Raw genomic sequence first — 27,488 nt, forward strand, 5'->3', positions numbered from 1 at the left:
GGCATGAACCCTGAGGAGATTTCGGGGATAGGAGTTTGGCCTGAACCCATCGTCAGATGGCCAGTGACAAGCAATGGAGGGTGTAAGACACTGCACTCGGTCCTGCTTAAGGGCACTGATTGTTAACAGACACTGCATCAGCGTGCCATTAGTGCTGATAGTTGGCTCTTGCCTGGGACCCAGCAAATGTTTGGTGAGGCCACTTTCAGAGGGTGGCTATTGGTGGTTGGGCCATTGATGGGATTTTATTACAGGTCCCTTTCTGACCAGTTGTTCCAATCAGGGATGGAAGGGGAGCTCCAGAAAGCCCTCATGACAGGAATTCAGGTCAGAGCCGGGTAGAGGTAACCACAGATGGCTGGCTATAAGTACCAGCACATAGTGCAAGGCACCCCATCCTCTGGTGAATCCTCTAGTAGGGATAAGAAGACAGTCCCCTCAAGGCAGGGCAGTATGGGATGGAAGGTGAGTCAGCCCAGGATCACCTCCCTGGTGGCATAAGTGGTGGGCCTCTGGATTCAGGGGATGTATATTGCTCTACTGAGCACCATAACCTCATTAAGTCTCCAAGAATCCATGAATTTTCCCATCTGAATTGAGGAGGCACGTCCATTTTGGGTAACATTTTCCCCCTCAAACTCCTTGGCTGAACTCCTGAGCTCAACTCCGTTGTTCTCCTCTGTTTATGCCCTATTAGAGGAAATAGTTGCACATTCAACAGGGACCTTGTCACTTGCTGAGCAATACTGATTTTGCAGATCTTGTTCTACCAGTAATTACAAATATCATTTCCTACCAAACACATTTCAGTGCAACTGCAATTTTCTTTTATTTTTGAAAAGCTTTTGTCATCCTCCAAGGCAGTAGAGGACAGTCCTTCTTATCCTCAGCCTTTTGTTATACAGGAAATAAAATCAATAACTGTTACAGGATTTGTCTAGATTTTACTACTATGATTGGAGTTCCATCACCCTTCGATTGGGCTGAAGTGTTCAGAAGGCATCAGAGCAGCAAGGCATTGTCATCATCTTCCAGCAGCATTGCCGTGTCCCAATATCTACAAGAAGATTCCTCCTTTAATTGATTTAAAGGGCAAAGTTCAGCTTTTAACATAATAATTACCAAGGAAGGTGCTTTATTGAGAAAGGAGATACTCGGATTACCACAGACTTGGAGAAGGGCTGTGATAAGGCTAAAATCCCTTTTGCATCATGGCACATGCTTTCTTCTGCTAGTATATACAAGATCTATGCTGTGCATGATTCAACAGCATATGAAGAATGTCTTACGGAGGTCATTGTTGGAGATGTGTAGTTAGCATACTTAGATTAGGAACTTCCTGATATTTTTCAAATAATCTCCTGTGTCCTCATTAGCTCAGCTGTAGACTTCCTGCAAGAGCCTCTTGTGGCACAGAGTGGTAAGGCAGCCGTCTGAAAGCTTTGCCCATAAGGCTGGGAGTTCAATCCCAGCAGCCGGCTCAAGGTTGACTCAGTCTTCCATCCTTCCGAGGTCGGTAAAATGAGTACCCAGCTTGCTGGGGGGTAAACGGTCATGACTGGGGAAGGCACTGGCAAACCACCCCGGATTGAGTCTGCCATGAAAACGCTAGAGGGCGTCACCCCAAGGGTCAGACATGACTCGGTGCTTGCACAGGGGATACCTTTACCTTTACCTTTAGACTTCCTGCCCTTTTGAGTACACTTCCTTTCTGATTGCCTCCAAAATAACAGTTATTAAGATTCTTTTGCTCCTCTCTGTCTCTCTCTTTCCCTTTACAAAGTTATTTCTCTTCTCAGTAGAGCTATTTATTCTTTAAACAGCTTGGTGCTCAGCTTCTTTGCATGTTTCAACTCTGTCAATATCTTCTTCCACTGTGAAAAAACAAACTTGAATCCCAACAAAATATATAGGAATTGTCCAGTTATTCCAAATTAATAATGGATCTTTTTATTTCTTATTTTTATAATAATTCAAACTTTTGTAATTCATCCAAAATCATAACAGAAATAAATCACAACCAAAATGGGTTCCTAGGTAAATAATATCCTGTTTTCCCAAACTTCCTCTGTGATGGTGATCCTTCATAGTATTTTCTTAATATTTTCGCTGCTCCATATTAATTATCAAATGGGATCTCATCATCATCATGCTCAACTCATCATGTGAAAATATTAAGAAAATACTATGAAGAATCACAATCACTGAGGAAGTTTGGGTAAGGTCACCAGATTTTAACATTGGTAAAGTGGGACACCATTGACTGGGGGGGAGGTTCTTGATTAAAAATTTGGTCTATATTGAGCAACAAAAAGTTTCATAGAATATACAGAACACAAAAATAGTATTGTAATATATATATATTTAATTGCAACATAAGTACAATTTGCCAGGTACCCCCAGATGTCCCTCCAAAAGTGGGACAATCTGGTCACCTTAAGTTTGGGAAAACGGGATATTATTTACCTAGGAACCCATTTTGGTTGTGATTTATTTCTGTTATGATTTTGGATGAATCACAAAAGTTTTGAATTATTATAAAAAGAAGAAATAAAAAGATCCATTATTAATTTGGAATAGCCTGGACAGTTCCTACATATTTTGTTTGGATTGGAGTTACCTAAAGGAACTGACAGTTCATTTGAAATTTATGGGGGGGGGGGGAAATGTAGACATTTTGAAGTTTTCTGGAGCTATGTCATGTCCTTCTCCTTCTTAGCAGCATCTACTAAACCAGGTTTCCTCAATTGCTTTTATACTGCACTCACTTTTTGGGATTTTGTACGGTTAATGGATAGAACTATAATATGACTGCCAGGGAAGGTGTGGACAGAAGGCAAATTTCTTTGGAATATCAATCCTTTCTACAAAAGGAAATGTTTTCATCTAGTTCCAGAAGCATCTAGTGGGACAGAGCAGCATGGCCCATCCATTAAATTAAAGATGATTCCACAATCAGCAAATTCTCCATATAAATAAAGCAAGCTGTTTCCTCGATATATAGGATGCAGACTGGATGTGTCCTCTTTTGCTTTTTTTCTGAGGTTCGCATATTCTCCCTAATGTCTGGAATGCCAAATGGTCCTAATTTTTGTGTTTTCCATCATCTCTCGTGATCTTGGAACATTGTTTTAAAATGGGTTTCGAAGGTAAATTTCTGAGATACATGAAAGGAGATGATACATGAAAGGAGATGATGACAAAGCAATATTCACCTCTGGTTCAGTGTGAGCTTGGTGATCCTAGCCCTGAAATACAGAAACGAGAAGATTTCAACGATCGCTGCAAAATGATCATTGGGATATGGGGGGAAATGTAGTCAAACGCACATGCCATATAGTGAATTTATTGATCATAATTATTGTGTGCCTTTTGAAATTTATTCCTCCCAAAATTTATTCCTCCCAAAAGCATATTCTTCTACATACTGTCTATGAACAGAAACAATATCAGTGTTCGTAGCATGTTTTCCTGGTGAATTATGTTGGGTGCTTCTAAACAAGATATGGTTTTATTTGTTAATAATGAACTTCAGAGTGCTGGTTTGTCTTTCCATTGTTTCTGAGTATGTTTGTTACTTTAAGGAGAAAAAATGCCGACTTTTTGACCATGGATATAAACTACTTAATAAAAGACCTTTTGCATCTTGCTGAAAAATTACAGGAAATTTTAGAAGAGGATCCAGACGTAGACTTAAATAGCTGGAAAACTATGGAAAACACCATATTGGATCCTTAGGCAAATAATGATGCAGATGCAATTCTCAAAGTACGAAGCAACACATTTCTGGAAAACTTTCCCCAATCCTGACTATAAAACCACTGTATAGTAATACAAACTAGGCATGTGCAAAAAAGTCAGTCAGTATCTATTCTGATGAAGAAATCAATGGTGATTTATTATAGGCTTTGTATCTATCTCTAGGAGGTCTATTGAATCGTGGTTCATCTTTAATAAGACTCTCAGGTGATTAATCACCTGCCATTTGGAATTCCTCAGTACAGGTAGCTCCTTATAATGGGAGATGGCTAGGCAAATCTTGTGCGGCTGTAAAATTAAGTTATGTGATTGTTTATTGCCACATGAGAGCTTGTCTTTGCAGTTTTCTTAAAGGGGCTGTGTTCTGGCAGTTTCTGCGCCTCACGTTTTGTCTGCATCTGCACAGCAAGATGTGTGTCTCTCTGAGGATTCCACAATACAGTGATTTCTCATGCTTATGTTTACCAATTTTGATTTCAGAATACTCACAGATTCCTTATGGAGCAGGAGTTACTGCTTCAGGCTGAAATAGATATGAAGAACATGAGCACGGTGCACTCTTTGGTGCAACTCTTCTTCGTCTTTATATGCCTCCCCCCAGTTTCTCAGGCAGCACTGTGATGTTGAATGTGATGCTGAATGGTTTGCCTTGGATTTGAACTGAGATAATTCTGGCATTTTGGGCAGTGGTCCCCAAGAACCGGGCCACAGCCCGACACCGGGCCGCGGCTCCCTCTCCCTGCCCCCCCCCCCCCCCGCAGTAAGAAATTTCTCAGGTTGCAAGCTTGCAGCCCGGCAAGCTTCTGACTGTGGGAGGCAGGGGAGAGGGAAGCGGGGCGGCGCACGTGGAATGCAGCAAAAACACGCATGCATGGAACTTTCCACATGCGCGTTTTCGGGTGCACATGGCACATGTGCGCTTGCGTGGCCTGGCCACATAGGCGCATTGTGCGTACGTGGCCGTGCATGCGCGGCTGGGTAAGCCTGTAAAAGGTTGCAGACCACTGGTTTTGGGGATTGTATCCCAAGACTGCTTTTTCTACTCTCTTATTGATTATGAAGGCTACTCCATTTCTTCTGTGAGATTCTTGTCCACATTAGTATACCTGATGGTCATCTGAATTAAATTCACCCATTTCTCTCCATTTTAGTTCACTGATTCCTAAAATGTCGATGTTCAGTCTTCCAAGGTTCAATTCCTGTTAGTGAAGTGAACTACAGCAGGGCTCAGAAGACCTCAGCCTAAGACATTGGAGAGGAGGAGGCCTTGACAGGCCAATGGTTAAATTTTGTAGAAGGCAGCTCCATGTGTTCATGAGACTGAATCTTAAATATCATTGATTTAAGAATACTCACAGGCTTCGGTTGAGCAGTAGTTGATGCTTCAGTCTAAAAAGAGATATGAAGATCAAGAGCATAGAAACTGTGAATTATGTTAATTGGTCTCTTTCTCACAGGATTGTCTTAGCTTTTATATCAAGGATGGAATATTTTCAACTTCTGTCACTATGGTGAGATGCTGTGGCTCAGTATTAGAGCAACTGCTTGGCATTAAAAAGTCCAAGGTTCAGTTCCTGGTATCTCTAGGCTACAGGATTAGGTAGCAGGGCTTCGTTGACATCAACCTAAGACATTGGAGAGGCACTGCCTGTCTGAGCAGGCCTTGACAGGCCAATGGTTAAATTTTGTAGAAGGCAGCTCCATGTGTTCATGAGACTGAATCTTAAATATCATTGATTTAAGAATACTCACAGACTTCGGTTGAGCAGTAGTTGATGCTTCAGTCTAAAAAGAGATATGAAGATCTTGTTTTTACTGACTGTATAGAACTTCTCCATCTTTGGCTGCAGAACACATAGTCAACCTGATTTCTGTGTTGACCATCTGGTGATGTCCATGTGTAGAGTCGTCTCTTGGGTTGTTTGCTGTGACCATTGTATTTTCTTGACAAAATTCTACCAGCCTGTGCCCTGCTTCATTTTGTACTCCAAGACCAAATTTGCCTGTTATCCTGGTTATCTTTTGGCTTCCTACTTTAGCATTCTAATCCCCCATGATGATAAGCACATCATTTTTTGGTGTTGCTTCTAGAAGGTGTTGTAGGGCTTTATAGAACTGGTCAACTTCATCCTCTTCAGCAGCAGTGGTTGGGGCATAGACCTGGATCACTGTGATGTTGAATGGTTTGCCTTGGATTCGAACTGAGATCATTCTGTCATTTTGGGGATTGTATCCCAAGACTGCTTTTCCTACTCTCTTATTGATTATGAAGGCTACTCCATTTCTTCTGAGAGATTCTTGTCCACAGTAGTATACCTGATGGCCACCTGAATTAAATTCACCCATTTCTCTCCATTTTAGTTCACTGCTTCCTAAAATGTCGATGTTCAGTCTTGTCATCTCTTGTTGGACCATGTCCAGCTTGCCTTGATTGATGGATCTCATGTTCCAGGTTCCTATAGTATTTATTTATTTATTTATTTATTTATTTATTTATTTATTTATTTATTTATTTATTTATTTAGTTATTTAGTTATTTAGTTATTTAGTTATTTAGTTATTTAGTTATTTAGTTATTTAGTTATTTAGTTATTTAGTTATTTAGTTATTTAGTTATTTAGTTATTTAGTTATTTAGTTATTTAGTTATTTATACCGCCCTTCCCTACAGCTCTGGGCGGTTTACATAAAACATTTTAGGACGTTTACATAGAATGAAAATCTTTACAGCATCAGACTGTCTTTTCACCTCCAGTTACCTCCACAATTGAGCATCCTTTCGGCTTTTGCCCAGTCGCTTCATTCATTCTGGATCTACTCATACTAGCCGTCTGCTCATCCCCTATAGCATATTGGACACCTTCCAACCTGAGGGGCTCATCTTCCAGCGTCATATCATTTTGCCTTTTGGAACTGTCCATAGAGTTTTCATGGCAGAGATACTGGAGTGGTTTGCCATTTCCTTCTCCAGTGGATCACCTTTTGTTAGAGCTCTCTGTTATGATCTTTCCATTTTGGGTGGCCCTGCATGGCATAGCTTATAGCTTCACTGAGCTATGCAAGTCCCCTTTCCACAACAAGGCAGCGATCCTTGAAGGGAATACTACTAAAGGGTCACTACTAAGGACCATTTACACTATAGTTGTAGGTATGTTTGTTATGGATGTTGCTGTTACATTTCAAATTCAAAATACATTAAGTGATTTGACAACAATAATTATTTTGACATTATTTTGACGTTTCTACCAGACCTCTGTATGTATACCATAGAACTATTTGGAGAGTGAACCATATACATATCACCATAGGATTAGGTAGGTAGAATTTAATGAAATAAATATAAGTTTATTACATAATAGTATATCGTATGGATTTACACAATATGATTTACGATTTTTTAAGGTTTATATTCTTCTGATACATGTTCATCGTTGATAGAATTCATTTAAAGAGGATTGATTGATAAAAGTTAAAGGTACTTTCATTTTTATTTTAGTATTACAATTTACGTTTTATATTTAGAGTGTCTCATATCACTGACAAATATACTGAAATGAAAAAATACCTAGGAGTTATTTGCCATCACCAAATTGAAAATCATTTCTGGCTCCGTATTAGAGTGGCTGCTAGGCATGAAAACTTCCAAGGTTCAGTTCCTGTTATCACTAGGCTACAGGATTAGGTAGCAGGGCTCAGAAGACCGCAGCCTAAGACATTGGAGAGGCACTGCCTGTCTGAGGAGGCCTTGACAGGCCAATAGTTAAATTTTGTAGAAGGCAGCTCCATGTGTTCATGAGACTATCATTGATTTAAGAATACTCACAGGCTTCGGTTGAGCAGTAGTTGATGCTTCAGTCTAAAAAGAGATATGAAGATCAAGAGCATAGAAACTGTGAATTATGTTAATTGGTCTCTTTCTCACAGGATTGTCTTAGCTTTAATATCAAGGATGGAATATTTTTAACTTTCGTCACTATGGTGAGATGCTGTGGCTCAGTATTAGAGCAGCTGCTTGGCATTAAAAAGGTCCAAGGTTCAGTTCCTGGTATCTCTAGGCTACAGGATTAGGTAGCAGGGCTTCGTTGACATCAACCTAAGACATTGGAGAGGCACTGCCTGTCTCAGTAGGCCTTGATAGGCCAATGGTTAGATTTTGTAGAAGGCAGCTTCATGAGTCTGAATCTTAAACATAACTGATTTCAGAATTAGAACAAAAGATGAAGACCCATCAGCTGTAATCCATGCAAAAAAAGATTTTCAAGTGGGCAATGGCAAATAACAGTTTATTCCACTGTAAATTTCAACTGAACCCAAGAGTGATTAGCATCCAGAAAAATTTGAGTGAGGGGGGCCTCAATAACATCATCTTTTAATCTGGACATGTGTTCTAATATTTGTGTCTTCAAAGCACATGTGGACATACCAATATAAATCTTAGGACAAGAACACCAAATTAAATAGATTACACCAGATGTATTACAATTTATGAACTGATTCATAATGATTAATAATGGGATCAGTTGAAATTTAGTGGCATTGAACAGATACAACAACAGGGTTTAGAAATGTCAAACATTCAGAAAGCTTTATTACAAAGAGGGACAGAATGGATTTTTAAGCTTATAACCCAATGGGTTAGATTAGTGGTCCCCAACATTTTAATCACCGGGGACCGGTCAACGCTTGACAATTTTACTGAGGCCTGGGGGGGGGGTAGACTTTTGCTGAGGGACATCACCACCGCTTGAGCCCCTGCTCCACTTGCTTTCCTGCTGGTGCCCCTGACTTCCCGCCACCTGCTGGGGGTTGCTGCCAGCAGCAGCTGCGCAGTGCCATGCCAAGGGGGAGCCCCAGCTATGGTGGCCACTGGAGAGCACCAAAGGTGAACCAGTGGCAGAGTGGAAGGCAGCCCCTGAGGCAGCAGCTGGGAGGAGGATGAGGGGTAGCCGCGGCCCAGTACCGACTGATCTACGGACCGGTACTGGTTCCCAGACCGGGGATTGGGGACCACTGGGTTAGACAACATGATGGATTTGACTTGCTTCCTGTAATAAAAACTGTATGTAAATTAAAAAAAACTGTATGTAATTTAAACAGGTTTCTTATTGACCCATTATGCACGGGGGTTTTAGTGCACATTCGGGGTGGAATGGCGGCGACTAAAATCACCGATAATGCACAGTGCCGGCTGCAACTGGCTGCAGCTTCGGTGCATGCCACCGAAAAAGCCGCGTTCATGAAATGCAGAAGAAAGCACAGCTTCCGGGTGACCAGGGCGCAACCAGAAGCGGTGCCGGGATCGCCGTGTGCATAATCGGTTACTCTGGGTTTTGCCACCATCGCGCCCCGCCCCGTGCATAACCGGTGTGCATCACGTCTTCCCCCTCCGCGTTTTCCATGTGACCCGAAATCGCCATTTCGGCGGCCATGCATAATGGGCCTAAAAGAGGCATGTGACAGAAAAACCATTCTGTTAACTGATGGAGTGGCTTTTATTACATAGTGCAAAATACCCTTCTATTCTTCAGGTCACTACTAAAGAGCATTTACAGTATACTTGTAGTTAAGTTTATTATGGATGTTGTTACATTTCAAATTCAAAATGTGATTTGATAACAATATTTATTTTGACATTATTTTGATATTTTTACCAGACCTCTGTTGTATTCTATAGAACTATTTGGAGAGTAAACCATATATGTATCACCATAGGATTAAGTAGGTAGAATTTAATGAAATGATTAGAGGTTTATTACATAACTAGTAATTAAGCCCACTGCAGGTTAAATACAGCGGGCGCTAGGACGGCAATGGGGGCTTGGGGGGTGGCTGTGTGGGCTGGGAGCGGTCGGGCGCGGTCCGGAGGCTTTGGATGGGCTTGGCCGAGGGCGTCCCACATTGGCTGGGGGCTTGTGTGGCTGTGTAGCTGGCGGCGGTGTACCTGAGGCGTCGGTGTAGAGAGGCAAATTGGTGGATGTCATGGCGGCGTCGTGTCCAGCGTGTTGGCCACGGCCCGTGCCGGAGCCAGCCACTGTCACCAGAGGCGGTGGGAGTCCCGTGTGCGCGGCCAGCGCCATTGTTGCCAGGGCCGCCGTTTGAGGAGTGGTGGCGGACAGCAGCACTTCTGTCGCGCGAAGGCAGTCCCTGGCAGCCAGGCGCAGGGCGGCTTGCGGGGCCTCCCTGCCCGCCAGCCTGATGCGGTGAGAGGTGCTCCTGATGCATCTGGCCGCCGGCAATGCGCGGCTCGCAGTTGCTCTGGCGGGGAATCGGAAGGACCAATCGGCAGGGGCTTCGCGCCTGCCGATTGGTCCCTCCGATGGTCTGTCCAGAGGAAGGGGCCAATCGGCACCCTTCCTCATCCCGGACACATCCCGCCTTCACAGCCCTTACAGCTTTAATTAGACCGCGGCGCCACGGGCTGTGTTAAGATTGTATATCGTATGGATTTACACAATATGATTTATGATTTTTTAAGGTTTATATTCTTCTGATACATATTCCTCATTGATAAGAATTCATTTAGAGAGGATTGATTGATAAAAGTTAAAGGTATTTTCATTTTTATTTTAGTATTACAATTTACATTTTATATTTATCTTATATTACTGACAAAGAGACTGAAAACGAAAAAATTTTGTTTGGATGATTTGGAAGTTTGAGAAACTGTTTTACAGTAGAATGATCTGTTATTTGCCATCACCAGCTTGAAAATCATTCATGGCTCAGTATTAGAGCAGCTGTTTCACATGAAAAAGGTCCAAGGTTCTATTCCTGGTATCTCTAGGCTACAGGATTAGGTAGCAGGGCTCAGTAGACCTAAGCCTAAAACACTAGAGAGGCACTGCCTGTTTAAGTAGGACTTGAAGAAGGCAGCTCCATGTGTTCATGAGATTGAATCTTAAATATCATTGATTTAAAAATACTCACAGACTTTGGTTGAGCAGTAGTTGATGCTTCAGTCTAAAAAGAGATATGAAGATCAAGAGCATAGAAACTGTGAATTATGAACATTGGTCTCTTTCTCACAGGAGTGTTAGAGCTTTAATATTAAGGATGGGATAGAGTCATAGAATCATAGAATCATGGAAGGTACCTGATGGGTCTTTTAGTCCAACCCCCTGCACTATGCAGGACACTCACATCCCAATCGCTCATCCACTGTAACCTGCTGCCCCCTTCAGCCTTCACAGAATCAGCCTCTCTGTCAGATGGCTATCCAACCTCTGTTTAAAAATCTCCAAAGATGGAGATCCCACCACCTCCCGAGGAAGCTAGTTCCACTGAGAAACCGCTCTAACTGTCACAAACTTCTTCCGGATGTTTAGATGGAATTTATTTTGAATTAATTTCATCCCATTAGTTCTAGTCTGTCCCTCTGGGACAAGAGTGAACAATTCTGCTTCATCCTCGATATGGCACCCTTTTAAATACTTGAAGATGGTTATCAGATCCCCTCTCAGTCATCTCCTCTCTAGGCTAAACAGACCTTGAGCTCACCACAGTGCTGATAAAGCTGCTTTGACTGAGCAGTAATATCAGGATACTCTCAGCCTCACCTCCCTCATTGGGTGTCTGTTGTGGGGAGAGGAAAGGGAGGGCGACTGTAAGCTTCAGGTAGAGAAAAGCAACATATAAGAACCAACTCTTCTTCTTTACTTCTGGACCATTACCTCATGGGAGGCATTGTGCTTTGCTGCCAACTGGTTTCTGGCTTGGGAAAGTTCACCTTGATTATTCCCAGTACTGTACGGGGGAGAATTTGGCCAACTGCATGCTGTCTATCCCAAATTTGTGCTCCAGCATGAGGCAACTGGAGTGATGAGGTTCTACCATGCTGCAGGGAGTTGTGGACCTTTTTTAAAAAAATTGTAAGAATCTGTGATTGCACAACAATGCAATATCATGTTCTTATACATTTTTAGAGCCTCCTGTGGTGTAAAGTGGTAAGGTAGCGACATGCTGTCTGAATCTCTTACCATGAGGCTGGGAGTTCAATCCCAGCAGCCGGCTCGAGGTTGACTCAGCCTTCCATCCTTCCGAGGTCGGTAAAATGAGTACCCAGCTTTCTGGGGGGTAAATGGTAATGACTGGGGAAGGCACTGGCAAACCACCCCGTATTGAGTCTGCCAAGAAAACGCTGGAGGGCATCACCCCAAGGGTCAGACATGACTCGGTGCTTGCACAGAGGATACCTTTACCTTTACCTTTACCTATACATTTGAAAATTCTTTTAAAATTCTGGCCTATGGTGTAGTGCAATAAAGTTTGACTTGACTATACATTTTAAAAAATGCCCCAGGCTCCACAAAGCAGCATAGCTGCCTGGGACGTTAATTTTTTTTTTTAACAATACAGTATCGTGGGCAAGGGTGGGGAGAAGCCAGGCTAGGACAGCCCAAATGTCCCTCTTCTGAGCAGCCCAGGCCTGACATATGCCGTGATCAGTCCCTCCGCAAAAATGGGAACGTAGATTTATCTGTGTTCCCTTACAATGGGTCAACTGAGGGCCGCCCTGGACTGGCACTAACATCATCAGGAAGCAGGAATTCGGCCTGATCCTAGAATCCCTCATGTGGAACACATCCCTGTCATGCAACTCTACTGTTCCATTGTCCCAAAGCTCTTGGCCTGTCCTCTTTTAAGGGTGGAGGTTCATTAACTGTTCACTGCCTCCAATTTGTTTGCTGTTGACTGAATCTTATGATTTGTCCTCACTGTTAAAAATGGTCCAGTGTTCATTTTGTTCTTACTCGTACAACGTATAATGCGCCGCAAGGTCATCGTGAGGGGTGGTACAAAAGGCAAATTTTGAAAATAAATAAATAAAATGTTAATAGTGACATGAACTCATTCCCCCCTCCTATCCAAGCACAGACACAATATTGCCTGTAGCTTTCAGCGGCTAACACAGATATGTTCTTTTCAAAAGTTGCAGAGATTGAAGGGAGGGTCTTTGCCAGTGGATCACTGTCTTTCATATTTTGGAATTGACAGATGGCACATCTGACAATAAAACAAGGCAATGCCAATGGCTATATGTTAATCTTTTACTCTGTTCCCGATTCTTCCCCTCCACTTAGCCTTAGAATCTGTTACTTTATCTGATGTATCAGTTTCCAATTACTATGCACTAGATTGATTACTTATTATGGTCATTGACCAGCATCAAAGTATCTACAGACCACCTACATAATTACTATGGAATCCATTGGTGTAGAGCTCTCCCTCTCTATCCCTCACCCTCATCGTCAACTTAATAATCACCCTTGCCTGAAACTAACCCTGCCCTTTTTATTCTTCATGCACCTGGACACATGCTTAAAGGTAAAGGTAAAGGTATCCCCTGTGCAAGTACCGAGTCATGTCTGACCCTTGGGGTGACACCCTCTAGCGTTTTCATGGCAGGCTCAATACTGGGTGGTTTGCCAGTGCCTTCCCCAGTCATTACCGTTTACCCCCCAGCAAGCTGGGTACTCATTTTACCCACCTCGGAAGGATGGAAGGCTGAGTCAACCTTGAGCCGGCTGCTGGGATTGAACTCCCAGCCTCATGGTCAGAGCTTTCAGACAGCTGCCTTACCACTCTGCGCCACAAGAGGCTCTTATGCTTATGTTTCCTTAAACAACATTTATTTGGGAATACTCACAGTTTTAGGAGGACACAGTAATTCACACTAAAATAGATAAGAATAACGTGATTTTATGAACATGATGACCACATGAAAAGGAAATGTCTGCAGGATCAGTGCATTACTTTTAATGTAGAAGTAAAACATCATGCCCCCCCCCCATGTTTCCATGTGTTCATTACTACTTGATGGAGGAAAGAGAGTGGCCAAAAGTTTACATATCTAGGATAAATTTAACAGGCTGCTGGTTGACCAAGTTTACTTCCCGCTGTGAATTTCTCCTATCGTCTCATGAAAAAAAGAGAGGAAAATAATTAATTGTATAAGCAGCAACACTTTCAAATTACAAGCCTGCCCGATATTTCCTGAATGTTTCCCTTGCAAGAGATGCCCAAAGAAGCACAAAACATCAACTCTTCTATGTTTTCTCAGAAGAGATCCACATAACCATATGAACAAGAACCAAAAAAATATGCCTGGCATCAAGAAAAGGTTTGATTAGAGATGCTGTCAAGGCCCTGGGGGCGGGGGGGGGGGGGGCAGGAGGACCAGAACTGAGGGAGGGCAGGAAGACCAGAAAGAGAACTGGCTGTCAGAAGTCCATCTGCTTGGCCTGATCAACAGAGTGACCTGGTTTAAGCAGGGCCACGCATTGCCCAAATTACATTCAAGTACTATTGATCTAAGGCCAATATATTGGTAATTTCATGAGTATAAATGTTTACATTCCCTCAAAATTCTCTGTGCTTCAGGATAAAGCTTCTCTATGCTTCAGGATGACCATTTATGCACTGGGAACTTCACTGCCCCAGCTCCCGTGCAGGAGCAAAAATTGGGGGCAGATGAAGAGCACCGGGCCAAATACTCCCCCGTGTGGATGCAGGAAGAGGTGGGCAACCTGCCACGACTAAAACTCCAGCCTGCAGCCTGGCATGAAACTTCCAGTGCATAAACGGTCGATCTGTTTTTTTTAAAACACTTTCAGAGCCTTCCAAATCCCTAACTCCTATACTATCCTTTGTGGAGATTTAATGCTAGAATTGTCCCTGCTTGACCCATCTCTAGGATAAGCCTAATTTTCCAATTGCAGTGCATGCATGCCTTGTGGGATGACTCTCCCAATATCCTATGTTAATAAGCCTGGCTTAAAACATTTGGAGTAGCTCACTTTTCTCTCTTTGTTCACCCTTTATGTTCTTAATTTCTACCGTAACTGTTCCCTGAGACAAGTGACTCAGTTGGTGGCAGTCCATTGAGTGGGATGGAGGGGCGGGGGAGTTAGAACTTTTCACTACCAGGGAGGGATCATTTATTTACTTGTTTTATTGAGATTTTATTGCAGGGTTTCATGATGTTACCCGCCATGAGCCAGAGCCCTGGGAGTGATGGGCTATAAGTGTAACGAGCAAATAATAAATAGAACCATAATGATTCCATAATATAGGAAACTTAAAGGGAAATTATGAGGAAGATATGTAAACAATAGGATTTTGCAATTGGTTAAGTTCTCAAGTTAGGGTTAGGGTAAAGGAAAGTATGCTTCGGGATGGGTAGTTTTTTGGTTTTGGAGGCAAAGGAAAATTATGAGGAAGATCAGTCAATCTTTGCCTGGTTCAAGGTAAGGCATTTTTTTCCCCTGAGAATTTTTCTAAAGGTGTTTAGAATGGAAGTGAAAGAGGCCACAAAGAGATGGGCCCCAAACCTTCTTCAGCCTGTGGGACCACTCAAATTCTGAAGCAGGGTGGTAGACCTAACCACAGTACAACTGACACAACGCAGAAGCCATGCATGCACACAGAGGAAACCCAAGATGAGTGGATAAAAAGTGTAGTTTTCAAATTTACCATGAGAAAGGGGAGTAGAGGATAATAACTATAAAGGTGGTGGCAGCTGCTGCCAACATGAAATTACAACCAGACAGATCTCTAATGGCCAATAAAAGAAGGCTCTGACTCGCTGGGGCTGCTCATTGATGGATGAAGGAGCGGGAGCCAAAGGAAGGGCACAGGAAAATGACATGCAGCAGCACGTCAAGGTGTCTGGATGCAAGGGTGCAATGGCGGCAGTGGCAAGTGAGCCTCAGAGCTGGGATTCGCTGGGCTGGCACTGCCTCCTCTAGGTTTCCGAGGCTGCTCCCATGCTCTGGAAGGTGGGAAAAGCCTTGGGAGACTGGCGGAGATTGCGGTGGAGAGCATGCCTCAGCGTAGGCCCCAACTGCTGCTCTAGCCGGCACACCCAGGAACCACACACACAGGTAGGGAACAGGAGAGGGGGTTGGGGGAAGAGGGAGTGGACAGGGGTCAAGGATTCTTATCCCTTATGTAGATGTTCCACAATAGGTGACGAGAATCCTTGTTGGTGGGTTTTTTTTTTAAAGAAAATGGTAACCCCTTCCAAGCAATACTAAACCTATTCAATGTCTTATTCTCTCTTCGTCCAGCTATTGCCTACTCCATTTCCCAAATTTTACCACGGTCAACAGAGGATTGTACAACTCGTCATGCTTTCAAAATACTTACCAAGCATTGGTACCCAAGGAGTTGCCCCAAACCTAGCTAGCCCAAATCAAGGAATGGCTATTTGATGAACAAATCATGCATTCATTTTAGAAAGCGACTTTTACCGCTCGCAGCGGAGGGATATTAAACCAACCAGTGTTTAAAACACTTACCAAGAATCCTTGCTTCCCCTAAAAACAAGGAAAGATAACACAAAGAAATGAAATGTTATTTGCCCATTATTGTCAAGAGCTTTCGGAGGCTAAACTAAAGCCTGTTTTTTTTCTTTTCAAAAGTGCAGTCAGCAGAGTTTACCTTTTGTTGCACCAAATATATGACAAATATTAGAAATATTAAGCTTCTCTTGCTGGTGGCTTGCCAGATTAGAAGCCTGCACTCCTAACCACTACACCAAGTTTACTTCCATTGCCTTGGACCCATTTGGAGTCCCCTGTGGGAACTTCTTGCACTACAATGATACATTGTACGGTTTAATTTAAATGTTAATAATAAAAATGATCTCTCTAAAGCCAGAGTTACTTTGTTTGTTACTCAGCATGTGCATGGGAAAAAAATTCAGACCATTTCAGATTCTGCATTGCATAAGGACCACAGGGTCCTTAATATTGCCTCAATATTCCATTTAGGAGAGAATGACCATGTCCCCCAGCCGTCTATGTATTTACATAGGAAATAAAGAGTATTTTCAAAGATTCTAAGGAAGAAGAATGCAAATGAATGCCCACCTGATTGAGTGAAAATCACCTTTCTCTTTCTCTCCTAATGTGTGTCGAAGTCTCCAGAATAAAGACGAAAGTGGCCAATGCATTCACATCAAATCATTCAAAGAAATCTTTGTCTCCGCCATTTGCCAGAGATCTCTATATAATCACAACTCATCAGCTCTTCCTTGTGTTGCCAGAGGGGAACTGATGGTTTCATGTGCAGAGGGTCACCTGATTTTGTCTTGTGTGAGAACCTTATTGTGACTTGAAGTTTTCAGGCAGCATTGCTGATTGCGAGACTCCCCTTTCTAGAAAAAGCTGCCTGGTTGCTTAACTGCACTAAATTGCTGCTTGCTATCCCAAACCGGCTCAATGTTTGACTTTATCCCACAATAAGATAAGGCAATGCCAGTGGTTATGTGTCAGTGGTCTTTTCCACTTCAGGAATCTGCCCCAACTCACCTCTCATCTGGTGGTAGGGCAAATTCCCAGTTATGCCAATGTCGGTGCTGGGCTGGGGCCATCCCAGACCTCAGTTGACCCAGGCCCTCCTTTGACCGGAGCAAGAGAATGCAGATATATCCACGTTCCCTTTCTGCCCCGTGCAGCAGTGGTGCCTATGTCAGGCCTGGGCTGTCTGGAAGGATAGAGCTGGGCCGCCGGGCTGAGGTCATCTCCCACCCCCCTGCCACGGCCTCAAGTAAGTCGCAAAAAATACCGCAGTTAGCTCCACCGTGGTGTGCAGTGTGATGGAGTGGCCTGGGGCATTTTTTTTGTTTAGGAAGATGGTATTGTGTCCCAATACAATACTGCATTCGGAAACAAAAAACTCAATGCCCCCACTGCCCCACAGCACTTCACTGCCCCAGCTCCCATGCATGAACACAAACCTAAGATGGATAATGCACCCCACCGTGGAAGCAGGTGGAGCTGGGGGAACCTGCATGATGCAGCTCAGCACACTGGTCCAGGTGCAGAAAAGTCAGTCTTTTATTCTCTCCTATTTTCACCTCCTCTCTGCCATAATTATCACTCTATCCTGCACATCAGGTTCCAATCTGCTCTCCCTCTTTTCTTCACTCTCACCCACGTTTTAATTAGAACAATCCCCAACCGAAGACATACCGTATCCTTTTTTCTTTCTTTACATACCCTGAGCACATCTTTATATTTCCTTAAACAGACAGTATTTAGTTATACTCACAGTATGAGATTCAGGACAAAGTGTTTTGCACTAAAAAGAGATAAGAATAGTATGAGAATATGAAACAGAAACTCAAGGATCAGTGTCTTATTTTTCATGTAGATTTCAAGTTCCATGACCACATGTTTCCATTTGTTCACTTACATTATTTATGTATTTATTCACCAATTTTCTATTTAAGATGTATTAATGATATAGAACAGGGATGGGCAATTCAGTACTCATTCTTGTACTTTTGGGTTTAACCCGAACCTACTTGCCCATTACCATTCTATACTTTTTACCACAGCCTAATCAAAAATTCTGTCTGTTTACATCAGCTAATTGACAGATGCCCAAATTGATCTGGACTTGATTTGGCTGGTTCAGTATTGACAAGGACCCTGCCAGATCCTGATGAACAGTTGTGTGTTTGGGTCATCTAAAGCCTCTCTCTATGCAGCCTGGGAAGGGGGAGCAAAGAGCCACCAAACAACTGATTGAATGCCTCCCCCTTCCAAGGCAGCAGAGGCTTCATATCCACTGCCTGGAAGGGTCCATGAGTGGGTGAGAACAATACAAAGATTAATATTAATGAAACTCATTGCATGCTACCCTTCAGAGCATGGCTTCCCTTACCATCCAATTTTCCTTGGCCTCTATGGAAAGGAAAGAGATGAGAAGAATAAGAGCCAAAGCCTGGAACTTCATCTTGACTTGTCTTTGGGGTCTTTCAAGAATGAACTCATCTGTGTGAGAACAAGGGATTTTGAGCAGCTGTATATATATCATATCTCTGACCTTGAATTTCTGGCCTGGGTGGTAAAATACAATGCCGGCATAGTGAAGGATGCCATTACTCTTGTCAACCAGGAAAGGTTAACTCTCATTCTGTGCAAAATCCAGAGGCCAGCTTGGTGCCAACGATTCAGCAACATTATTCTTCCTGTCCTGAGAGCTGAAGTGCGCCAATGGATCCTTTAAAAAAAAAGTATGTGCTAGCTGGCCTGTGCTAGAGATAAGGAAACTGAGAAATTACCATTTCCCTTCTCATAGCAGTCGGGGAATATCAGAGAAGAGCAGAAATGGACTTTTGAAGGGTAAATGGTAGTAGAAAATTCTCAGCAATACCATGGCATTGTCTTGATAGATTTGCACTACTACACATGGATTAAAAACCTGTCCAGTGCACCAAAAAGTGTGTAGCCTATCCCTCAACCATCATGGTTGGGGGAGAGACTCTTGGTGCACCTTTGTGATTCTGTGGTTGGTGGTCTTATGGTTCATAACAAGAACTATTTAAAAGTATGCCACAGTATCAATTTGTTTTAAATATCTAGGGTATTTTAAATAAAAATGCCTGGTTCAGAGAGAGGTCCCTTTTCAGGCAACTGGTTTGGAGCTGAATTCATCCAAAATAGCTGATCTACAGCAATCAGCTGTTTGGTCCTTCTGGAGGAATCTTGAAGGACCTGGGTCACCTCATTCATTCATTCATTCATTCATTCATTCATTCATTCATTCATTTATACAGTCACAGACCAGGATATAAAATTTAGACCTGTGTCACCTGTTTGGCAGGGACGTTAAGTGTCTCCCTGCAGACCCCTCTGAATCTGCCAGAACTGGGCCCTGCACAGTGTGGGAGTGGGGAGGCCTTTAAAGTGCACACTCCTTCCCCAATCCTTCCTAGTCTAGAGAGAGTTGGCTTTCCTTGGCCAAGGAAGAATCTTGGTGGAGGCATTTAATTGGCACACTAAACAGCTGATCCTTGGAATCAACCATGTGGCACATTCTCCACTCCCCTATCCTTCCCAGGCTAAGGAGAGCCATCTCTCCTTAATATTGGAAGGATCGGGGGGGGGGAGTCATTTAAAGGGGTGCCAAACAGCTGCTCCTTAGATTCAGATGTTTGGCATGCTTTCCCCCCTCCCCTCCAATCCCTATCAGACTAAAGAGAGCAGGGCTCTCCTTAGCCTGGGAAATGCTTCAGGAGAGTAATTCAAAGAGCAAATTCTCAAAGCCAAACGAAGCCTGAGTCTATTCAAATTTCTCCAATCCTGCTGGTTTGCACTCGTGGAAAGTTTGATTCAGCTTTAATGAGTCTGAAAAATAATCAAATTATAAAATCATACAGGCCATCTAGTCCAACCCTCTGCTCAGTGCAGGATCAGCCTAAAGGAGGGGTAGTCAACCTGTGGTCCTCCAGATGTTCATGGACTACAATTCCCATGAGCCCAAATGCTGGCAGGGGCTCATGGGAATTGTAGTCCATGGGCATCTGGAGGATCACAGGTTGACTACTCCTGGCCTAAAGCATCAAGTCTCTGTCCAGCTGCTGCTTGAAGACTGTCAATGCAAAGGAGCTCTCCGCCTCCTTAGGGTCAATTATCAGCATGGGTATTTTCTAGGTTATCTGAGCTGCATTGCCCATCCTAGTTGCCCCTTGTCTGCCTCTGCATAGTGACAGTACACACCCTTGCTGGTCTCACATCCCAATATTAATGAGGGCTAACTTTATTTAACTTCTGAGAATTTATGGGATTAGGCTACTCTGGGTCATGAAGACCAAGGCATAACACCAGCCACATTATCCATTTAACAGAAGATCCTAAAGTTTGAACTTTGAACTTTCTGTGTTGAAAGCAGACCTCCTGTCCTTAAGCCATGGTCCCTCTACTTGGGACAATGGCACTTCCTCTCACTAGTTTGTGTTATTGTTTAAACCTCAATGCTTTATTGTGCAGCAGTGTGCAATGGAATGTACATCTTCAGCCTCCGGGATCAAGGGTGATGTCAAGACAAAAACTGCCATGTCTAAACTATGATCACATCTGCCTCTAGCCATTAATAGGAGCCTTTGTTCACAAGAAGACAGCAAAAACAAACAGAACAGCCTGGGGCAAGACAGTTTACTTAGTTTTTAGTGTACCTCTTGTTTGTCATGATTTAAGACCTTATTTCTATTTGCCGTTTTCAAAGAGGAAGAAAACAAATTATGTTCCATGAAGCCATGAACAGAATGGTTAAAAGGAGAGATGCCAATTAAAAGAAAACAAATGGAGCTATGTAATAAATGGGGAAATGGGCCAACATTTTTCTTCACCAGTCTCCCAATAAGTTCTATGAGGTTGTTGGGTTACACAACAGTAGTTTTCTAACCGATGGAAAGAGCGGGCCTAAATAGGTCCGTTGTCTGCCTGGTAAAATATAGTGAGAAGGAAGCACTTAAAGTTAATGAATCAAAAACAAAGGCAATCTCTCCAAACTAGGATCTGCTTTTAATCTGGGAAAAACCTTGAGCAAGTAAAGTCCTTCAAATATTTGGAGGTCATTTTTCAGGCCTCAGCATCCAGCTTTGAATATTGTAGACAAATGCTAATTTTAGTGGAGAAAGCATGCAATGTAATTAAATTCCATTGCTCAAATGGAGCTTTACCAGGAGCACTCAAGCTTTTTCATGCTAAGGTTGTATAACAGATGTTCTATGGCAGTGGTCTGCAACCTTTATTAGGCTGCGGACTGGTGTGTGTGTGGGGGGCAATCCGGCTGCCACGCATGCACGGCAGCCCATGCACAAATGTGCATGTGCGGCAGGTCCATGCATGCGCGTTTGCACCATGCGCGATTCACCAGGAGATCCATGGGTTATTATGGGGAAGACAACGGCGTTGACTAGCTGGCACTTTGTATTAAGGCTGATATCCTTGTTGTTGTTAGGTGCAAAGTCGTGTCCGACTCATCGCGACCCCATGGACGATGATCCTCCAGGCTGATATCCTTTCTCTTCCATATTCAGTTCATGCCTAACATTGCGTTCCAGCTGATATGTAAAGCAAATGTCTCTGACTTTTCTATTCATATCTGTGATGAGTTAATAGCTTCACTCTCCCAATTTGGGAAACTGTTGACCAGAGACTAAGGATTTAAATTTCATACCCTTCAAACTTCTTTAAAAAATATTTTTTTTATTTTTAGAATTGAGACCTTTGGACCACTTAGCCTTCTCATCCTCAAACATTGCAATGCCTGGGTTCAAGGTTGACACCTAGTTTTTACCTGGACTATTTTGAGGGGATTATTGGCCTGAAGGAAGCACACAGCAGGCTGGATGAAAGCAACTAAGGAACAGGTTTATTTCAACAGTCAGGGTGGCTTGGTTATTTCTCCCCCCCCCCCCAGCCTTCTTAGTATTACAGTGACAAAGTTATGGGAAAGCTAGGCCATGTGATAATATACTAGTTACTAAGCAGGATTCTTGTTTGACTTTTGCAAACACAGCGTAGAACAGAATGGCTTCTGACTTCTAAACGTTTTTGACAGAAGCAGCTCCCGAATTGTTCTAACACAGAGCAGATAGGCTTCCACTTTTTCATTGTTTTGACAGAAACAGGACCCCAAAGCCCTACCTAACTTCAAAATACCGAAGGTCCCCAGTAACTTCCTGCCTAACCAGCAGACCTCTTAACCCTTCTCCCACCCAAACCCAAGAAGCCCCAACTCCTGCCAGTTGGCCAGCTGTTAAATCACAAAACTCCTCTGTTTCTTCTGTTCCATTCCCCAGTTTGAAAGTGATTGGCCGAGGCTCCTGGAGGATAGAATTAGAAATGGTCCATCACGGGGTGTTTCTGGGCTGCTGGTGGTGGGGGACACAACCAAAATTGCCATTATGTCTGCATTTTTGTGCTAGTACATCACAGGAGTTTGGGGGGGGGGGGTCCACAAGCATCAGTGAACTATGGATGCTGTTCTTGCCCATCTTGCTGCTGTAACAGGGCATGTTTTGCACACACACACATGTAGATGCAGTTTATAGTCCCCTCTGGAGCTGGCAACACAGTATTCTATTGAAATGAGCCAGGCCTTGCTGTCACTGGCAGAGGTAGACATGCACACTAAGGAGAATATCCAGACAGCTTCAGGTTCAGAAGAACCCACTTTGGACCATGAGAAGCCCAGCTGAAGCACTTCGGACATCTCTGAAATGCTTCAGCCATTAAAGTCTCGCCCCAGTTTCCTGCTCCAGCGGACAGGCCGAAGCTGTGCTGCTGTGTCAGGCATGAGGCTTGCTTTGAAAAGATTTAATTTGGAGATGACAGATTGGAAGGTGAAATAGCAATTCTATTTGTTTTGGTAGGAGTTGAGATAGCTGGTTGGAGTTCCATATTAAAAACAAACCCCCTTCTAGTATTTTCCAGAGAGGTTTAATGGATCTGAAGGCAATTTATCAAATCATTTTGATCCTTAGAGGGCAAAACAGATAAAGAAGATAACTAACAGCAGGAGGTAGGTAAATGGATAGAAAAATCAGAGGGTGGTCATCCAAACTATCCGAAACAACCAGTAGGGATCAGAACTTGGGTTGAAGTGATGTTTAATCCAATGGAAATCAAACATGCTAAACTGTCTTTGGATCTCCTTCCCTATTTACAAGTGAGGCTTTCCTTATGAATGTGGTACAGCCAGGAAGCATAACTTCATTTAAGGACCATGTTTCTTGGAGTAGAAGAATGTCGTATTGGGATAGAAATGTGATGACATATGGAAAGTGATTTTTGCTACTCCATTCTGTGATGTTTCAGTTGAGTATTTTGAGATGATTTGTCTTGGCATAAGGTACAGAACACCCAATCTTATAATGGAACTGAACACTGGGTTCAAGTGGCACAGAATTGGGCATATCAGGTCATTCAAGGAGTGCAGGAGCAGGGGTAGCTGGTAGTCCAACTCTCCATGAGGCAACCATTGCTAGGAGAATAAGTGGGAATCCTACCTTTTATTTTTTGATGAATGTAGGAAGTCATTTGTGATTGACTTTGATGACAACTTTCCTGGTTCAAGAGATCTGTATTTTTTTTAAAATGACCAAGTGCAATTGCATCTGACCTTAGCTTCCTCGAGGATGTTTTGTTTCAACATGCCACCTATACTTCCCTGCTTTCTGAGTGCCTGACTTTAACTAACTTAGCTTATAGCTATTTCATGCACACCATAATATTAGACTGCTTTGAAAGCTCCAAATGAGTTTACAAAATTGTAATCAACTGAATTTACCTATTTATCCTTCATTGAGATGACATAACCGTTCCTTAAGTGCCAGGCATTGTTTTCCTTCTCCATGAACTGTTCTTGGGTGCTTTTTTTTTGGAAGAGATGAAAACTCTCTTGGAAGAGATGAAAACAAGGGAGTACAATACTTCACAGACCTCCCTCCAAAGCAGAATTTTTTGCCTGGGGAGCTGATTTTTATAGTCTGGAGATGAGCTGTAATTATAGGAGATCTCCAGGCAACAGCTTGGGATCTGCTGCCCAAGGTTGGAAATACTGTCTGAGATTTGGGGGTGCAGTGCCTCAGTGTCCAGTCCACCATCCAAAGCAGCCATTTTTGCCTGCAGAGTTGATCTATATAGTCTGGATGGTGATGGTGGAGATGAAGGGCGGGGCTAAGTGGCATGTGTGTGTCCTGCCTGGACAATGGGCTCTGATCAGCCTTTAACAGCAACACTTTTCTACAGCCTGTTGTATTTTCCTGTGCAACAGACTTTACTGCTAGTTATTAAGAAAGGTAAAGTATGTTAAAGAAAAAAGAAAGTGTTTACTTGAACATGTGTGGATTTCTGTATCAGGAAGCATAAAGAAGGACCGCACCCTCTTTGATTAGGTGAAGCTTGGATGTGTTTTTTAGGGAAACACCAGCATGAGGTGTTTTCTCCTGTTGTTAGGGCTTAGGCCCTTCTGTGTACATCAGGGAGAGTTTGCCCATAAACCTCCTTTTTAATAATATTTCTGATGCAGCTTTGGCAAAGTATGGCTAAGCCAGAGAAATTGCCCAGACATTTTTGAGCATCAGAGATAAAATATGATTGCTCTGATAAGATACCACATCCCTTCAGGAGGATCTTAGATCATGCCAGAGTGACATGATTAATTGCACAAGGGTTCTGGTAATTGATACTTCCTTCACAATGGAATGTGTTAACAATGGTAACATTGGATTTCAGCAACTTATTAATGTTTGTGTTAATTTTAAGCATTTTTCATATACTTGTGGCCATTCTCTTCCTAACTTTCTTTCTAATCAATTCATTTACCTCAGCTGTTTTCCCATCCATGAGGACCAGATCATCAAGCTCATTTTCTTATAATAGCTCATCACACACAGAGAGAGCACCCATTCACATGTGAATGAAAATGTTACAATTACTTGAAAAAAAACCCTCAATGACTTACATCACTTGGAAGGTTTCCTGAAACCCAATCAAGGATCTTTTGTTACAGATTTTCTAAAACATTTAGTGAGTCTCCATTCCTTCATTTCACATGGATAATTAATTGAAATACATTGTTTTAGGGGCTAACCACCCATCCTAAGCCTTAGGACATGAAATTGGCTATTTAAACCAATGTGCATGAACCAGTAATGTATTTCATCATTCCTTATACCATTAATCAACTTCCACAACCTGTCATGATGCAGTTGCATTTTATTGTTGCAAAGTTTAGCCATCTTCTTGGTCAGTAATAAAAAAGAATAAATAACTCCAAGAAGTACTTGTCTGTGTGCTTCAACATCTTCTGTAAGTGGTGACTAAGCTCTTCCCAATTAATGATGGACTGTTTTAGATCAATCTTTTCATCCTCAGATGCTTCATTATCCTTTCCAATGACTCCCACCTACTCCCTATATATATTTTTTGCAGACAATGCTGTGGTTTTATCAGTTTTGAAGATTAATCTCAAGCTTTCTTTATGTTTATTACCTATTGCGATCAAAATTTTGTTTCCATTAACTTTGACAAGACCAAAATCATGATATTTTCAAAATCTTGGAAATGTATTGCATGGAAGTTTGAGAGATAAATCAAACAGATCAAAATTTTCAGGTATTGGAGGGGGCGGAGCAACATGGCTTCTTGAAATTTCACTTCCAGTGAACTCTGGATTCAGACAGGGGTCGATTCATGGCTGCGATCGGCAGAAAGGGGTGAGGTGTACAAACCTCCCCAATTAGTTAGAATACGACATAACATAACCAGTCACTTGCTGAGCTGTACTGATTTAGTGGACCTTGTTCCACCAGCGATTACAATATCATTTCCTACTAAGGCCATTAATAAAGCTAAACACACCATTTCAGTGCAGTTGCAATTTTCTTTTATTTTTGTAAAGCTTTTGCAATCCTCCAAGAGAGCAGAGGACACCCTTCTTATACACAGCCTTTTATTATACAGGGAATAAAATCAACAACTGTTCCAGGATTTGTCTAGCTTTTACTACTGTGATTAGAATTTCATTTCCTTTTGATTGGGTAGAAGTGGAATTCAGAAGGCAACAGAGGAGCAAGGCATTGTCATCATCTTCCAGCATCATTATCATGTTCCAATATCTGCAAGAAGGCATCTTTAATGGATTTAAAGAGCAAAGTACAGCTGCTAACATCAAAATTACCAAGGAAAGTGCTTTATTAAGAAAGGATATAGTTGGAGAAGGGCTTTGGTCAGGCAGTTTAAAATCCCATTTGCATGCCACATGCTTTCATTTGCTGGAATATGCAAGATCTGCAATGTGCATAATTCAAGAGCATGTGAAAAATATCTTACAGCGGTCATTGGAGGAGATGTGTAGTTAGCATACTTAGATTACAAACTTTTTGTTCTTTTTCAAATAATCTCCTATGTCCTAATTGGCTCAACTGAGACTTTCTGCTCCTTTGTGTACACTTCCTTACTGGTTGCCTCCAATAGAACAGTTATTCAGTTAGTTAGAATTCTCACTCTTCTCTCAATAAAGCTATGTATTCTTTAAACAACTTGGTGCTCAGCACCTTTCCATATTTAAACTCTGCCAACATCTTTCACTGGAAAAAGTAAACTTGGAAATTTCAGAGTTTTGTGGAGCGATATCATGTCCTTCTCCTCCTTAGGACTATCTATAAATCCAGGATTCTTCAATAATTTTTATCCTACACTTGCTTTTGGAATGTTGTGAGGTTAATGGGTAGCAGTACAAAATGGCTGCCATGGGAGATGTGGAAGAAGAGAAGTTTCTAAAGAATTCCAATCCTTTCTACTAAAGCAAATGTTTTCATCTAGTGCCAAAGCCTCTAGCAGGAAACAGCAGCAGGGCCTATCCATTACACTGAAGATGATTCTTCAAACAGCAAATTATCCTTATAAATAAAATAAGCCATTGCCCTGATCTTCAAGAGGCAGACTGGATGTGTCCTGCTTTGCTTTTTCGGAGGTTTGTGAATTTTTCCTGAGACTTGGCACTAAAAACCATGGTGTTTTAAATATCATAATTTCAATTTAATGGTGCTGATTTGTATGTGTTCTACAATCTCTGAAGACCCTTGAACATTTTTTTTTAAATAGAAGTGGAAGGCAAAGTTCTGAGATTTTCATACATAAGAAGAGATGATGACAAGGAAATACTCACCTCTGGTTCAGGATGAGCTTGTTGACCCTAATTCTAAAATACAGAAATGAGACTCTTTCAACCATCACTGCAAAATAATCATGGGAATATCAGGGAGAGTGTTGTTCAGTGCTGAACATAATTATTGTCTCCAGGTAACATTTAATCGATGAGCCTCTTGTGGCGCAGAGTGGTAAGGCAGCAGACATGCAGTCTGAAAGCTCTGCCCATGAGGCTGAGAGTTCAACCCCAGCAGCCGGCTCGTTGACTCAACCTCCC

The 27,488-nt window shown here is 42.4% G+C and overlaps 1 long non-coding RNA gene across 1 annotated transcript; it reads right to left on the reverse strand.

The window, feature by feature from the left end:
• Nucleotides 1-3,214: 3,214 nt before the first annotated feature.
• On the reverse strand, nt 3,215-17,845 carry LOC143838910 (uncharacterized). The gene is made up of 5 exons (XR_013231468.1): nt 17,814-17,845; nt 16,058-16,075; nt 13,405-13,431; nt 10,686-10,718; nt 3,215-3,248 (listed from the first exon to the last, which is right to left on the reverse strand). It is a non-coding gene; the product is annotated as an uncharacterized LOC143838910 (long non-coding RNA).
• Between the last annotated feature and the right edge of the window lie 9,643 nt (nt 17,846-27,488).

The sequence above is a fragment of the Paroedura picta genome, chromosome 5 (assembly GCF_049243985.1).
Source record: "Paroedura picta isolate Pp20150507F chromosome 5, Ppicta_v3.0, whole genome shotgun sequence".
Classification (NCBI taxonomy): Eukaryota; Metazoa; Chordata; class Lepidosauria; order Squamata; family Gekkonidae; genus Paroedura; species Paroedura picta.